The sequence below is a fragment of the Megalobrama amblycephala genome, linkage group LG15, assembly GCF_018812025.1.
Source record: "Megalobrama amblycephala isolate DHTTF-2021 linkage group LG15, ASM1881202v1, whole genome shotgun sequence".
NCBI lineage: Eukaryota > Metazoa > Chordata > Actinopteri > Cypriniformes > Xenocyprididae > Megalobrama > Megalobrama amblycephala.
Window position 1 is genome coordinate 25,979,903 of NC_063058.1, and position 15,036 is coordinate 25,994,938.

A 15,036-nucleotide genomic window follows, 5' to 3' on the forward strand; every position below is an offset into this window, starting at 1 on the left:
TGTGATCTTAAGGAGAGAGTGAGAGAACAAGAAAGATATAGAATGAGGTGGTGTCGCCGTATCAAAGGCATAGAAGAAAAAAAAGATGAAGATATCAGATCACATGTCATCCAGTTACTCAGTAAAATTGCACCGGAGATGAACGCAAAAATGGATGAAGCTGTTGACATCGTCCATAGGCTGGGAAGAAGGATGGACAATAAAAACAGAAATGTCATCGTGCTTTTCACTCAAAGGAAGGTGAAAGATGAAATCTGGCGTCGCACAAAAGCTTCTCTTATCTGCAAGACGGAAGGAATTCGATTCGCCGAGATGCTTCCAAGGGAGGATTTGGAAGACCGACGAAAGCTGTGGCCTCAAATCGATCAAGCAAGGCGGGCAGGAAAACTTGCTTTTTTTCGCGGTCCATACGGTTTCATAGATGGACGACGGATCGAGGTTGACGGATGAAGTGATACGTTTCGAATTGTCAGGTAGTTGGTAACTTTTCAATGGGGCACGGGAGCGCTATCTTAGGTTTCGGTTCACACAGAGACTGAGTTACTAGTAGTAGTTAAATTTGTGTTTTACTAGTTCTCTTCATCTGTGTCTTTTGTTTTGTTTTAACGTTGATGATTAAGGACAAAATTATTTTTAGTTCACTGAATGTTAGGGGCTTAAAGGACATTGTTAAAAGAAAAGCTGTTTTTTTATTTTGTAAAGGGCAAAAGGCTAACTGTGTGTTTCTACAAGAGACTCATTCTTCAGATTTGGATGCTTCTTTTTGGACTAATCAATGGGGTGACGATATTTTTTAGTCATGGTTCAAATCGTTCTGGAGGAGTGGCAATATGCTTCAATAAATGTCCTGGAGAAGTCATCACTTATAAAGCTGATGAAAGTGGACACTGGTTGATGGTGGTACTTAAAATGTATGTTCTTTTTTTTTATTTTAAATTTTATTTAATATTTATGGCTTTAATAATGCAGCCCAAAACAAAAAATTAGTTTAAGATATTTCAATGATAATTTCAGAAACCAAAGTTTTATACCCATCAGATAATGTGTTAGTTGGAGGGGACTGGAATATGGTTCCAAATGAATGGAAAGATCGATGGCCTCCTAGACTTGACAAAGGGCGGTTTAATATTAGTGTGGATTTTTTGAAAACAGAAAACAATTTGAATGATGTTTGGAGATATTTAAATCCTGAAGTTGAAGGCTTTTCATGGTTTAAGCCTAATGGGGAGAGCAAGTCTAGAATTGATTATTGGATGGTCAGTGACAACATTTTAAAATACTTCACAATCTACAATGTCTAAAGCTCCACTAACGGATCATTGCTTTATAGATCTTGTGTAAGAACCTAAATTTAAGCAATTTAGAAACAAAGGTTACTGGAAGTTCAATGCCTTTCTTTTACATAATGAAGAATTTTGCAATAAAATCAGAGAATTAATAAGGGTTATAGAGAGAGATGATTCTTTTGATTGTAATATAAGTAAATGGGAATTCCTTAAATTTAAAATTAGGGAATTTTCTATTACTTTCTCTAAGAAACTAAACAAAGAAAAAAGGGAATATGAAAGGAATTTAATTTGTGAAATAAGTCAGTGTTGTAACAAACCAATTTTAAATAATTATGAAAAGGAGAAGGTGATGGAGCTTCAATGTAAATTAGATCATTTGTATCTGGAGAGAGCACAAGGTGCTTATATAAGATCCCGCGCCAAGTGGATTGAGGAAGGTGAAAAGAACTCTTCATATTTTAGTAATTTAGAAAAAAGCAGACAACAAAGAAATACTATAAGTACTTTAATGATCCTAGAAGAGGAATGTAAAGATTTTAGAAGAATCGAAAAAGAAGTGTTCCAGTTCTATTCAAAACTTTATTCTTCAGATTTCTCCTCAGTTGAGTCAGATCTCTTTTTTGCTAAAATTCAAAACAATATTCCACGTATTGAGAGCTCGTTTAAAGTCTTATGTGATTTAGATCTTAAGATTGAAGAATTGGATTCAGTGGTGGAGAGGATGCCTTTAAATAAATCCCCAGGGACAGATGGGCTCTCTAACATTTTTTTAAATTTTTCTGGGGAGATCTAAGAAAACTATTATTTTATTCCCTATTAGAATGTATTGAAAGAAAAGAACTGATAGAAAGTATGAAACAAGGCTTAATTACATTGATTCCCAAAAGTGGCAAAGATAAAAGATTTTTAGACAATTTGAGGCCTATCACTTTGCTTAACACAGATTATAAATTTTTTTCTGGGGCTATCGCTGCGAGACTAAAAAAGGGTATTTCTACTATAATTAGTGAAACACAATCTGGGTTTATGGGAGGAAGGTCAATTCATAACAATATTAGATTGGTGTTAGATCTAATTGACTATAGTGATGTGGTTCAAGGGAGTGGATTTCTTATTTTCTTAGATTTTTACAAAGCATTCGATGTGGTTGAACATCCATTTATTTTGAAAACTTTGCAACATTTTGGTTTTGGAGCAAGATTTATAAGTTTAATTGAAATGTTATATAATGGAATAAATAGCTCGGTAGCTCTTGGTCATGGAACCTGCACAAGATTCCCAGTTAAAAGGGGGATTCGTCAAGGATGTGGTAGCTCACCATTGCTATTCATAATGGTTGCAGAGCTTTTATCTATATTGATAACAAATAATGGTATTGAAGGTTTAACAGTGTTGAATAGGCAAATAATTATCAGCCAGTTTGCTGACGACACAACGTTGTTTTTAAAAAATGAACATCAAATTCCACTAGCCTTAAATGCTGTTAGTCAGTTTTCTAGGGCCTCTGGGTTACATTTGAATCTTAAAAAATGTGAAATGTTAACATTACATGACTTCCCCTTACAGTCATTATTTAATATACAAATCAAGAGGGAAGTTAAATATTTAGGGATAATTATTTCTAAAGATAGAGAAGCAATAGAGAGTAATAATGTGTTGAATAACATAGATAAATGTAAATCTATACTGGCTGCAGAGGGATCTTTCAATCTTTGGAAGAGTTCTTTTGTCTAAAATGGATTGTTTGTCCAGATTAATCTACCCAGCTTTCTCCCTGCCCATATCGACACGAATGATTAAATTAATAAATAGGGTGAATTTTAATTTTATTTGGAGGAATAAATGTCACTATATAAGAAAGGATGATATGATTAAAAATTATGAGGAAGGTGGTGTGAATGCGATTGATTTCGACATTATGAATGGGGTTTTGAAATTGAAGTGCTTAAAATCCTTTGTTCAAAATAGTAACTCCTTTTGGTTTATTGTCCCCAATGCAATTTTTAGCAAATTGGGCGGAATACAATTTTTTTTACGTTGTGACTTTGAGTGTACCTCGCTACCAGTTAAACTTTCAACCTTTCATCAGCAAGTGCTGCTGTATTGGAAACTATTGTTCAAACATAACTTCACTCCTCACAACACTCCAGTTTGGAATAACAGATATATAAGGTTCGGCAGAAAATCTGTATATTTTGAGGAATGGAAAGCCAAAGGGATTTGGGCGGTGGCCCATTTCTTAGATGTTAATGGAAATTTGTTACTGTACAGAGAATTTTGTGAGAAATACCAACTGCAGTGCTCAGTTAATATTTACAATAGAATGATTAGAGCTATTCCAATTGCTATAAGATTAATGGTTAGAGAAGACATTTTGTTTTCCAAGGTCTCCCCAGAATTGAGGCAGCTCTCCTTGGAAGGTTGTGACTTTTGTGACAAAAAATGCACAAACAGAGTCATTAGAAAACTAATTGTACATGCTTATTATCCAAATCCTATTAAACGGGATTATATACTTAAGGATTTTGATAACTCTGAAATTAAAAAAATAAGAAAAAAATATTTGTCTTTTCCCCTCCCTCCTAAAGCGAAAGAAGTGAATTTCAAAATTTTAAATGAGATTTATCCCACCAATGATTTTTTAAGATTAAAATTTAATTTTGATGGGAATAATTGTGTTTTTTGTGAAACAAATATTGAAAATTTAGAACGTGTTCTTTTTTTGTGAGATGGTGCAACCTTTTTGGAGAGACATGCAAAACTGATTACGGTCTAGGGAGGTTGAACTCCCTTCCTTTACTGTAAAGATAATTAGGTTTGGTATTTTTTTGGAAAACAAAGAGTTTGAGTTTATTTGTAATTTTTTGTTATGTCTTGGAAAGTTTTTCATTCATAAGTGCAGATGGTTTAAAGCTAGTCCTAACTTCAACCAGTGGTTGAATGAGGTTAAACTCTTGTGCAAATCCTTAAAATTAGTTAAACACACAAAAGCCCTCAAATTGATTTCTCTGTTAGACAGATATAAATTAATTTAAAATAAAGCCCCTTTTGACTTATTGTAATATATATATTAATTTACTTATTATTATTTTTTTTTTTTTTTTTTTTTTTTTTTTTGTCAGTTTGTTTTATTGTGATCTATGTTTGTTATTGGCTATGCTCAACCTATGGCTGATCATTGTAATGTTATTTTGTGATTTGATTATGTACCTGTTTGTTTGTTTGCTTATAACTGGTTTCAATTTAAAAAAAAAAAAAAAAAAAAAAAAAAGGAAAGAAAAAAAAAAACCTTTCACTTTTCCGGTTGCCACGACGTAACTAGTTACGTCGCCACGACGAAAGTTTGGTCACCAAATTACGTTGCAGTTACGTAACAGTCACGTATTTTGGTTAGCTGGGGTGATATTGATTTGAGGACTCGCCACCTCACACACATATCGTGTTTCAAAATCACACGTTTATTCTAACATCAAAAACAAATCAGTTGTGTTTGAAAGCCATGATTATTTTGTTTATCTGAAATATTCAGACCGTGAAATACTTGTCTGATTATTTTCTCGATTTAACTGAGAAGTTAAATATCTTTCTGAATTTGTCAACTTACAAATATTGAAGATATATTTGTATATATAAAGAAAGTGGACAGCAGTTTGAGTTGCGTTCCTTCCAGTGCTATTGTAACCCCTCCCAAAGTGCAGTGAATAACTCACAAGGGTGGTTGCACATTTAAAGTGAATTTATTCTGTAAAACAGAGATGAAAGGTTTTAGTTGCGGCGCAAACAATAACACACCATCACTCACGGGGTAATCTCGCTTTTCAAACTCACGCGAGATTCACGCGAGAGCACAGTATACACATGCCAAACATTGCTTTTTTTAAAACATGCAAATATCCTTATTTCAGCGCGAAATAATTGTAACAATATCTCTGTTCTAGTTTTTCTAAATAGCATTCGTGTTATCATGAACATTTAAATACAATGCAAATCCAAACCAACACATAACACGGTCAATAGAACACATACACGCTTCACACTCTATGCAAACACTTCGGGAACATACACAGTAACGTAATAAGCATTCATACACAGGTCTCACACATTTAACACCAGCCTACCTGTAAAACAGAGATGAAAGGTTTTAGTTGCGGCGCAAACAATAACACACCATCACTCACGGGGTAATCTCGCTTTCAAACTCACGCGAGATTCACGCGAGAGCACAGTGTCATAACCACTCCATGCAACACTGCCGCCACCCGCTGGCGTTCTGTGAGAATAACATTTAAACATTATCTCCAATAATACAAATCTATATAAATCTGTGGCTCACATTACTGGAGTGCAATATTCAATCATTGCGCTACACTATACTACAAAGCGAGTAGGGATGCACACGATGTTTTGTTTGCTGAGAGTGGAGCATGCACGTCAGTTCACAGCTGACAGTGTTCATTCATAAAAATGTCCCGAAGTGTAAAGAGAAGTATGCACTAGCGAGAGTTTTTAGCTCCACTCCTGTTGGCTTTATTCTCGAGGGAATAAAAGTCTAACGCAAGGCTCGAATCTCGCGTTTGCCGCGGCAGCGCGTGGATTAAGCCTGCAATAAAGAACATATAGCTCGGATCTCGCGTTTGCCAAGGCAGCGTGCAGATTAAGTCCGCAATAAAGAATATACGGCTCGGATCTCGCATTTGCCGAGGCTGCGCATAGATATCGTGCCCTTAATATATTTTATATATATGTTTATATATACGTTTATATATATTTGGAGGGAACTGAGTAGACGGGAGTTCCCTTTCTCTCTTTCCCTATAATATTGCAAACTATTACGAGCTATAATTCTTTTTGTATTCTAATATATTCAGCCTGTCATTTTTGACTGTTTGTTTTTGGCTGCATTTAATTTGAGAATTAAATGAAATATTGAATACATTAAATTCTGAGGAATTTAAAAAGAAAAGAGGCCGGTCTGCCAACCCTGCCACCTCGTGTGCTTCAGGGCGCAGCGGTTTCCAGTGATCCTCCAAGGAAAGGAGGGTCATAGAGTGGTCAGTTTAGTTGTTACCTGCCGGTTCTCCGTTTCAGGGCACTGGTCTGACCGTTCATTCAAAAAAAAAAAAAAAAAGTGTTGCCACCCGTGCTCCCCCGCAGAAAGCTTGGGGACCGGGACAGGCAACACAGCTGAAGTCTTTGTGGAATCTGCGGACTGTTATTATCACCAAGAAGGCTTCGAAAAGGTCCTGACGCCAGTGGCATGGGGCAATCGAGGGTAGTCCCCTTCCGAAGAGGGTTCTTTACCACACTATATGGTATCCGCCCCTCCTCTGTGCCCTCAGGGGGCCGTTCTGCCAACCCTGCCACCTTGTGTGCTTCAGGGCGCAGCAGTCTCCACTGACCCTCTGAGGAGGGCCGGTCAACATTTGATTCGGTTGTTCCCTGCCGGTTCGCCGCTTCAGGGCGCTGAGTCAAATGCTCAAAAAAAAAAAAAAAAAAAATTCCAGAGGCCAGTCTTGAGAGACTGGTTCCCTTAGTAGATTTCTGGTAGATGGAAACTTCCAAGTATTTCTCAATGGGTACTGCTCACAATAGAAAAGGGTTACAGAATTCGGGTCTCGCCCGCCCCAATTTAACAGGGTCTTCCCTATAGTGGTGGACCCCTTGCAGTCTCTGGTATTGGAACACATAGTTCTGACGCTCTCGCAAAAAGGAGCTATAGAAGGGGTTTCTCCTCCCAGCAAGCTGTCAGGGTTTTACAGTCTGTACTTTGTTCCAAAGAGGGTTGGAGGGTACTTTCATGTATCCATCCATCCTCAGCACAGGAGGTTCCTCAGATTTGCTTTCGGGGGCGAAGCTTATCAATACAGGGTTCTTCCTTTCTGCCTAGCTCTTTCACCCCACACCTTCACAAAATGCGTGGATGCAGCTCTGGCTCCTCTGAGACTCCAGGGCATTCGCGTGTTGAATTATATCAACAATTGGTTGAATTTAGCTCAGTTTGAGCATATAGCAGTCCAACATCGAGATGTTGTTCTGTCTCACATCAGAAGGCTAGGGCTGGATCACTAGGAGTGGTCGCTTGGCTCAGGGTCTTTGGGAGGACCATCTACTTTCCTGGCACATAAATCATCTGGAAATGATGGCGGTATTTTGAGTACTCAATACTTCCTCCCAGACCCAAGGGTCGCCACTATGTGTTGGTTCGCACAGACAACATGTCAGTGGTCTCTCATATCAACCATCAGGGGGTCTGAGGCCTCGCCAGTTGTGCAGATTAGCCAATCAGATCCTCTTGTTGGCCCTGGGGAAGCTCCTCTCCCTGAGAGCAGCACTTATCCCGGGGCATCAAAATGTGGGGGCAGACATCCTGTTGAGGCAGGGGCCGAGGCCCGGGGAATGGAGTCTCCACCCTGAGGTGGTGGAGCTCATTTGAGAACTTTGGTCGTGCAGAAATTGACCTATTTGCTTCGAAAGAACATCTCTTTGCCCACTGTGGTGCTCTCTGACTAATCCACCCCTCTGGGGTTGGATGCCATGGTGCAGACGTGGCAGAGGTTACGTCTGTACACACTATTTCCCTGATCGCTCTGTTCCCAGGAGTTCTGGAGAGGGTTTGCCTAGAGACGGTCTATCTCATACTGATAGCCCCGTTCCGGCCAACCCGAGTTTGATTTGTAGACCTAGTGTCTCTTCTACACTGCTCCCCCATGGAGATCCCTATCAGACAGAACTTTCTGTCTCAAGCGGGCGGCATGATAATTTACCCCCGCCTGGAGTTGTGGAAACTCTGAGCCTGGCCTCTGAGGGGGCTAGGCTCATAGAATCCGGTCTCCCAACTGAGGTTGTCGAGACTATACTCCACTCCAGAGCTCCTTCCACGAGAAAGCTATACAGACAAATAAATGGAAGTTGTTTTCTACTTGCTGTAGACAACGTCAGCTGGACCTGTTCCACTCTTCTATCAGTCTTGTGCTGCAATTTCACCAAGTATAAAACTTGGATGGTTTATCTCCTTCTACCTTGAAGGTTTATATAGTGGCTATTTCCACTTATCATGCTTTGTTGGGGGACTCTTGGAAGAGACTCCCCATTTATACGCTTTCTCTGTGGTACCCAGAGGCTGAGGCCTTCTGTGCGTACAAAACTCCGGTCTGGGACTGGGCTATTGTGTTGGAAGGGTTAGCTGAGGCTCCCTTTGAACCATTAGAGGAGGTGTCTGGAAGATTCCTCTCTCTTAAAACTGTCCACCTGTTGGCAATATCATCTCTCAAAAGAATTGGAGATCTTCAAGCACTTTCGGCTGCTCCCTCATGTTTGGAATTTGCGCCTGGTATGTTCAGGGCTTTCCTTCATCTTAGACCTGGTTATAAATCCAAGGTCCCCACCAACGTCCCAGGACCGATTGTACTGCAGGCCTTTTGTCCTCCTCCTTTGATTAATCCGGATCAGGAAGAATGAGCAAGTGGGTGGTCGAGGCCATCTCTCTTGCCCATGAGTCATACGGGCAGCTTTCACCTTTGGCTGTCCGGGCACACTCTACTAGGGGTATGGCTGCCTCAAAGGCTTTGATCTCAGGGGTTCCCATTAACGAGATATGTGATGCGTCTGGGTGGTCATCTCAGCATACCTTCATTAGGTTGTATAACCTTGATTTGGGCTCCACTCCAGGGTCCTCGGTGCTCTCGTCGTAAGATAACAGACAGGCACTTGGTCTTATGGCCTAGTTGGGATAGCGTTCCCAAAGCGACTACGCAGCGTCGATGTTCCCATGAAAGGGAACGTCTCGGGTTACGTCTGTAACCCTGGTTCCCTGAATAAGGGAACGAGATGCTGCGTAGCTTAGCCATACTCCCTGCACGCCTGTGAGCGTCTGCTTCATCCATATCAGAAGCTGGCGTTCTTTGTTCTCAGGAGTGCTTTATAGCTTCCTGGTCCGTGACGTCACCCGCACTGACGTCCCGTCACACTATTGGTTCGATTTCACGAGTGTTTCAAGACAAAACACGCAGAGGCGTTCCCAAAGCGACTACGCAGCGTCTCGTTCCCTTATTCAGGGAACCAGGGTTACAGACGTAACCCGAGACGTTTTCATTGGTCCGTTTATGATCGGATTTATTTATTGGCTACCGATATGTGGGTCAAAGGTTTGAATATTCAAATTGTTGGCGTACTCAGTAACGGAATTTGATTTTACAAGTAGCGAAGTAGATTACTTAACTTAATTTGTACTTAAGTACAGGTAAAATTACAGATTTAAAAATGTACTCATAAAAAGTACAAAAACCCGAAAAAGCTACTTAATTACAGTAACGTGCGTAGTTGTGATTCGTTACTTCCACCTCTGCTTTGGTCACATGCTTTTTCAAACTGTAGATCTGCTCCGCGATGATTTAGATATGGTGGAGAAAACAAGTCTGACCACCAGATATCGCTAATGCACACTGTGTTAAAAGCTTCGAGTAATTAACCGTTTTTCGGCACAATTTGATGAAAGCCTCAAATGCTTCCGAAAGCCTTTCCCATCACTAGATCTTGTAGTAGCAGCTTCTATTATAACAAACTCAAAAACTCCATAAAACAGGTAGAAACTCAGAACAACCAGAACTGGAGGAAACACAGGGTTTAAATACACAAAGTAACAGAAGGAAACAAGACTAATTAACAAGAAACAGCTGGTACAACTGAACTGGTAACCATAGAAACATAGGAATGGCGGGAAACTGAATGAAAGAGAACATGTGACTAAAGTCAAACCAACTAATACATGAACAGAACAGGAAAACGGATAAAAAACAAACTCAAAACAGGTATAACCCTGACAGTTATCTTTCAGTATAATACATTTGAGCACAAAATGTAATTAGGCTTCATTAAGAGCTCAAGTTTGTGATTGACATCATTTTGAATTGCTTTGAGAAACACATTTTAAGTTATATGTAAAAAAAAATAAATAATAATTGCTTCTAATTATGTAATTATAGAATTCCAATATTCAAAATTTACATCGTTCTGATAATTTGAGAAAACCAAACACTATCATCAAATTTACTTGACTGTATTCCACTCCTGCTTGACCTGACTCGCATCTTGCCATATGAGGTCACTGACTGTTCAGAATCATTCATCCATAATAATTATGTCTATAAAAGTGCAAGTACTGTATCAGGTCGTTTGCATTTGTCAGGTGCATTTGAGCTCATTCTTTGGGATGCTTTTCTTTCTTTACACACTTCTGGTTTTTCATCACCTTCATACTAAGGTGGAAAACACTCTTTGCCGAATGATGGGAGACCCAAAGTACCCGTTGTTTTTCAAGCATGGAGATGTAACCATTGGAGGAATTTTTGCAGTGCACAGAAAAGAAACATTACCCTCATTTGAGTTCACGCAAAAACCTCAGCATTTATCTTGCTCCAGGTTTGTGAAACTTTAGAGCAGATATGTATTTTATATAAACTGATTTGTTAAAAAAAGCTGGAAATATCTGTATCTGTAAATTAATTTTCAACTGCAAAGTACCAATAATATCTGAAATATTATCTTTATTATCATGTTTCAAGCATAAAACATCTATCTATATATCTATCTATCTATCTATCTATCTATCTATCTATATATATATATATATATATATATATATATATATATATATATACTTTAAATATGTTTATTCATTTTTTGCTATTTACTGGTTTAATGTTTCTGTAGTGTGAATATGAGAGATTTTCGGCTGGCTCAAACCATGATATTTGCTATTGAGGAGATTAACAGAAGTCAAAATTTGCTCCCAAATATTTCTGTTGGCTACATAATTTATGATACATGTGGTTCAAGACTGTCTACCATGCTTGCAACTATGGGATTAATGAATGGTCAGGAGTTTGCACAGGAGTTTGCAGAAGGGTATAAGTGCAATGGGCAGTCTCCTTTACATGCTATCATAGGAGAATCAGAGACTTCTGCCACAGTGATTCTGTCCAGAACTACAGGACCTTTTAAGATTCCAGTGGTAAAGAGCAATAATAGTAAATACTTGACATAATCACCATGCTGATGACTTTTTCACAGTGTATTGTTCTTTTGTTTTCAGATAAGTCACTCTGCTTCATGTGAATGTCTCAGTAATAGGAAGGATTACCCCTCATTCTTCAGGACTATTTCTAGTGATTACCACCAAGGCAGAGCACTTGCATACATAGTCAAGCATTTAGGCTGGACATGGGTGGGAGCTGTGAATAGTGACAATGACTATGGAAACAATGGAATGGCAATATTTTTGAAAACAGCCCAAGAAGAGGGGATTTGTGTAGAGTACTCTGTGAAATTCTACCGAACAGAGCCAGAAAAACTCAAAAAAGTGGTAGACACTATAGAAAGAGGCACAGCAAAAGTGATTGTTGCATTTGTTTCTTTTGTTGAGATGGGCTTACTTATTGATCAGTTAAGTATTCAGAACATTACAGGCCTCCAGATGATTGGTGTGGAGCCATGGATAACTGCAAAGACTTACATAACTCAAAACAGTTTTCAAACAATGGGGGGGTCACTGGGGTTTGCAAGTAGAAAAATCAATATTGAAGGGTTTGCAGAATATGTTATAAAAGAATTCTGGGACACAGCCTTTCCATGCTCAGAAAGTGATGGAAATTCTTCTCAATATGCATTAAGTTGCAGCAGATATGAGGATCTACTTGCATTGAGAAATTACAATGAAGATGTGACTGAACACAGATATTCAAGCAATGTCTACAAAGCAGTTTATGCTGTAGCTCATTCACTACACAGACTATTCAAGTGCAAAGAACAAGGAGGCTGTGAGAAAGGCCTGACAATACAACCACAGCAGGTAAAAGATAAAAGACAGATTAATAGAAAGGGATAAAAGGGAACAATGTGTCAAAATGCCCCAATGATAATCTTTTATTTATTTATTTATTTATTTATTTTGCTAGGTGGTTGAGGCTCTGAAAAAGATCAATTTCACCATAAAGACAGGAGATCATGTGTGGTTTGACAGCACTGGTAGTGTAGTGGCTTTATATGAAGTTGTGAACTGGCAGCAGGTCTCAGATGGATCATTTGAGTTCATATCAGTGGGATATTATGATGCCTCACTGCCTCCTTACCAGAACTTGGACCTTAGCATTAAAAAAATAATCTGGGCTGGAGGACAGCTGGAGGTAAACTGCAATAACATGTTTGCCCTTGTTTTTATATTAAGGAAAATAAAAATAGCAAAATATTAATCATTAAAAGCAGTTACGTTAAAATGTTTAGAAATTGTGGTTAATTTCTAAAACACTTTCAAAGTATTGTTTTGTTCCCAAGAAGTATTCACAATAAGAAATAATTTTGCAAAATCCGCCCTTGTGCATTTATTCTTCAAATATGTAATATTCTGTTTACAATATTATTGAATGATGAAATTATTTTTATAATGTATTTTTCTATGCAGAAGCCAAGGTCTGTGTGCAGTGAGAGCTGTCCTCCAGGCACTAGGAAGGCTGTACAGAAAGGAAGACCTGTCTGCTGTTATGACTGCATTCCATGTGCAGAAGGAGAAATCAGTAATGAGACAGGTAATTTTCTGCCCATCTCACAGTTTCATAGAAAATTGGTTAGTTGCTTGTTTTGTTTTCTTTTTTTAATCTTAAGGATGCTGTATCTTATCAAAGGAGTTCAGAAATGACTTTTTTGTCTCTAACTATAATGATCACAACTCCCTTTCCAGATTCAATTAACTGCAAGCAGTGTCCAGGGGAATACTGGTCTAATGCTGAGAAAAATAGTTGTGTGCTGAAGGCTGTAGAGTTTCTGTCATTTTTTGTCATTTACAGAAGTTATGGGTGTAGTGCTAGTCTTTTTCTCATTATTTGGAGTAGGATTAACTGCGCTGGTGGCCATCCTGTTTTACAGAAAAAAGGAAACCCCCATAGTAAAAGCCAACAACTCAGAGCTGAGCTTTCTGCTGCTCTTCTCATTGACTCTGTGTTTCCTCTGTTCACTTACTTTCATCGGTCGGCCCACTGAGTGGTCCTGTATGTTGCGTCACACAGCGTTTGGGATCACTTTTGTCCTCTGTATCTCCTGTGTTCTGGGGAAAACAATAGTGGTGTTAATGGCCTTCAAGGCTACACTTCCAGGAAGTAATGTCATGAAATGTTTTGGGCCTACACAACAACGACTCAGTGTTTTTGCCTTTACTCTTGTACAGGTTCTAATCTGTATGCTTTGGCTAACAATTTCTCCTCCATTTCCCTACAAAAATATGAAATATTATAAGGAAAAGATAATTCTTGAGTGCAGTCTCGGTTCTGCTATAGGTTTCTGGGCTGTGATGGGTTATATAAGCCTCCTGGCAGTCTTGTGTTTCATTTTAGCTTTTCTGGCTCGCACACTGCCTGATAACTTCAATGAAGCCAAATTCATCACATTCAGTATGCTCATATTCTGTGCTGTATGGCTTACATTTATTCCAGCTTATGTCAGTTCTCCTGGAAAATTTACTGTAGCTGTGGAGATATTTGCCATTTTATCCTCAAGCTTTGGTTTACTTTTTTGCATTTTTGCACCTAAATGTTACATTATCCTGCTTAAGCCTGAACAGAATACAAAGCAACACGTGATTGGAAAAGCACCATCTATATCCTTAGCCCTCAAGCCCTACTGAGAAGGGGGGGGGGGGGGGTCTATAGGTCTATAACATGAACTGTGACATGTAGCAACCTAAAAAAATAAATAAATACAGACTGACACAAAAGCTTGTACTCACCTGGAAGCAATTTTTTTACAATCATAGACAAACAAATAAATAATGCTTTAATTAAACCCCAGCTGGAAGATGCACCATAATTAATCTTATTAACATCATGGGGTTAAATTTTTCCAAACAACAAATGAAATGAACAAAACACTTGCAACTAACTGTTGAATTGGGTGTTTTTATTAATTGTTATTTAATTTTTGATATAAGAAAGTATGACTTTAAGTAAAATACATATTCAGGTTAAATTATGTATTATAATACACTGAAAAAAATGTGTTGAATTTACATGATTTAATCATGTTTATCAGTTCTGCATGGATCAATTACGTTACACAAACATTATTTGTAGGGGTGGGAATCTTTACTCAACTCACTATCCGATATATCACTATATTGTTCAGACTGAGCCAATAGCCCATTTTAACAGGATAAATTGAATATTAACAAAATGTATTGGTCTAGGTAAAAAATTGTCCTTTTCATGAAAACTATTAAAATGGATTTATAGCGTTTTGGAAAAGAGCTCTTCATATGTGTATATATATATATATATATATATATATATATATATATATATATATATATATATATATCATTCAGTCACTGCTGGAAAGGGTTAAAATATGCAAAAATGCTTGAAAACTGAAATTTCTGCAAGACCTGGAGGATTTTTCTGAAGAACAGAGCTTAATGTAAACATATTTTATGTAAAATATCTTACTCAGGACAGTACTAAATAAAAAATAACATGCATTTTGTATGATCTCACTTATTTTATTAAAATTATTCACATTTTCACAGATTCTGCAAGTGGTTCACATACTTTTTCATGCCACTGTATATTTTTCCAGGAGCTCATTGCTTCTACCTTCAGTTAAACTGCTAACAGTGATTGTAAATTAATTGCTTAAATTATTACATTATTTGCTAACTGCATTCTTTAAATTGTAATGTTGACATGCATTCTCTGTAAAGCTGCTT

At 38.0% G+C, this 15,036-nt stretch overlaps 1 pseudogene; it reads left to right on the forward strand.

Annotated features, from left to right (window-relative positions):
* The first annotated feature begins 10,373 nt into the window (after positions 1-10,373).
* Positions 10,374-14,663, forward strand: LOC125247401 (annotated as a pseudogene).
* The last annotated feature ends 373 nt before the right edge of the window (positions 14,664-15,036 follow it).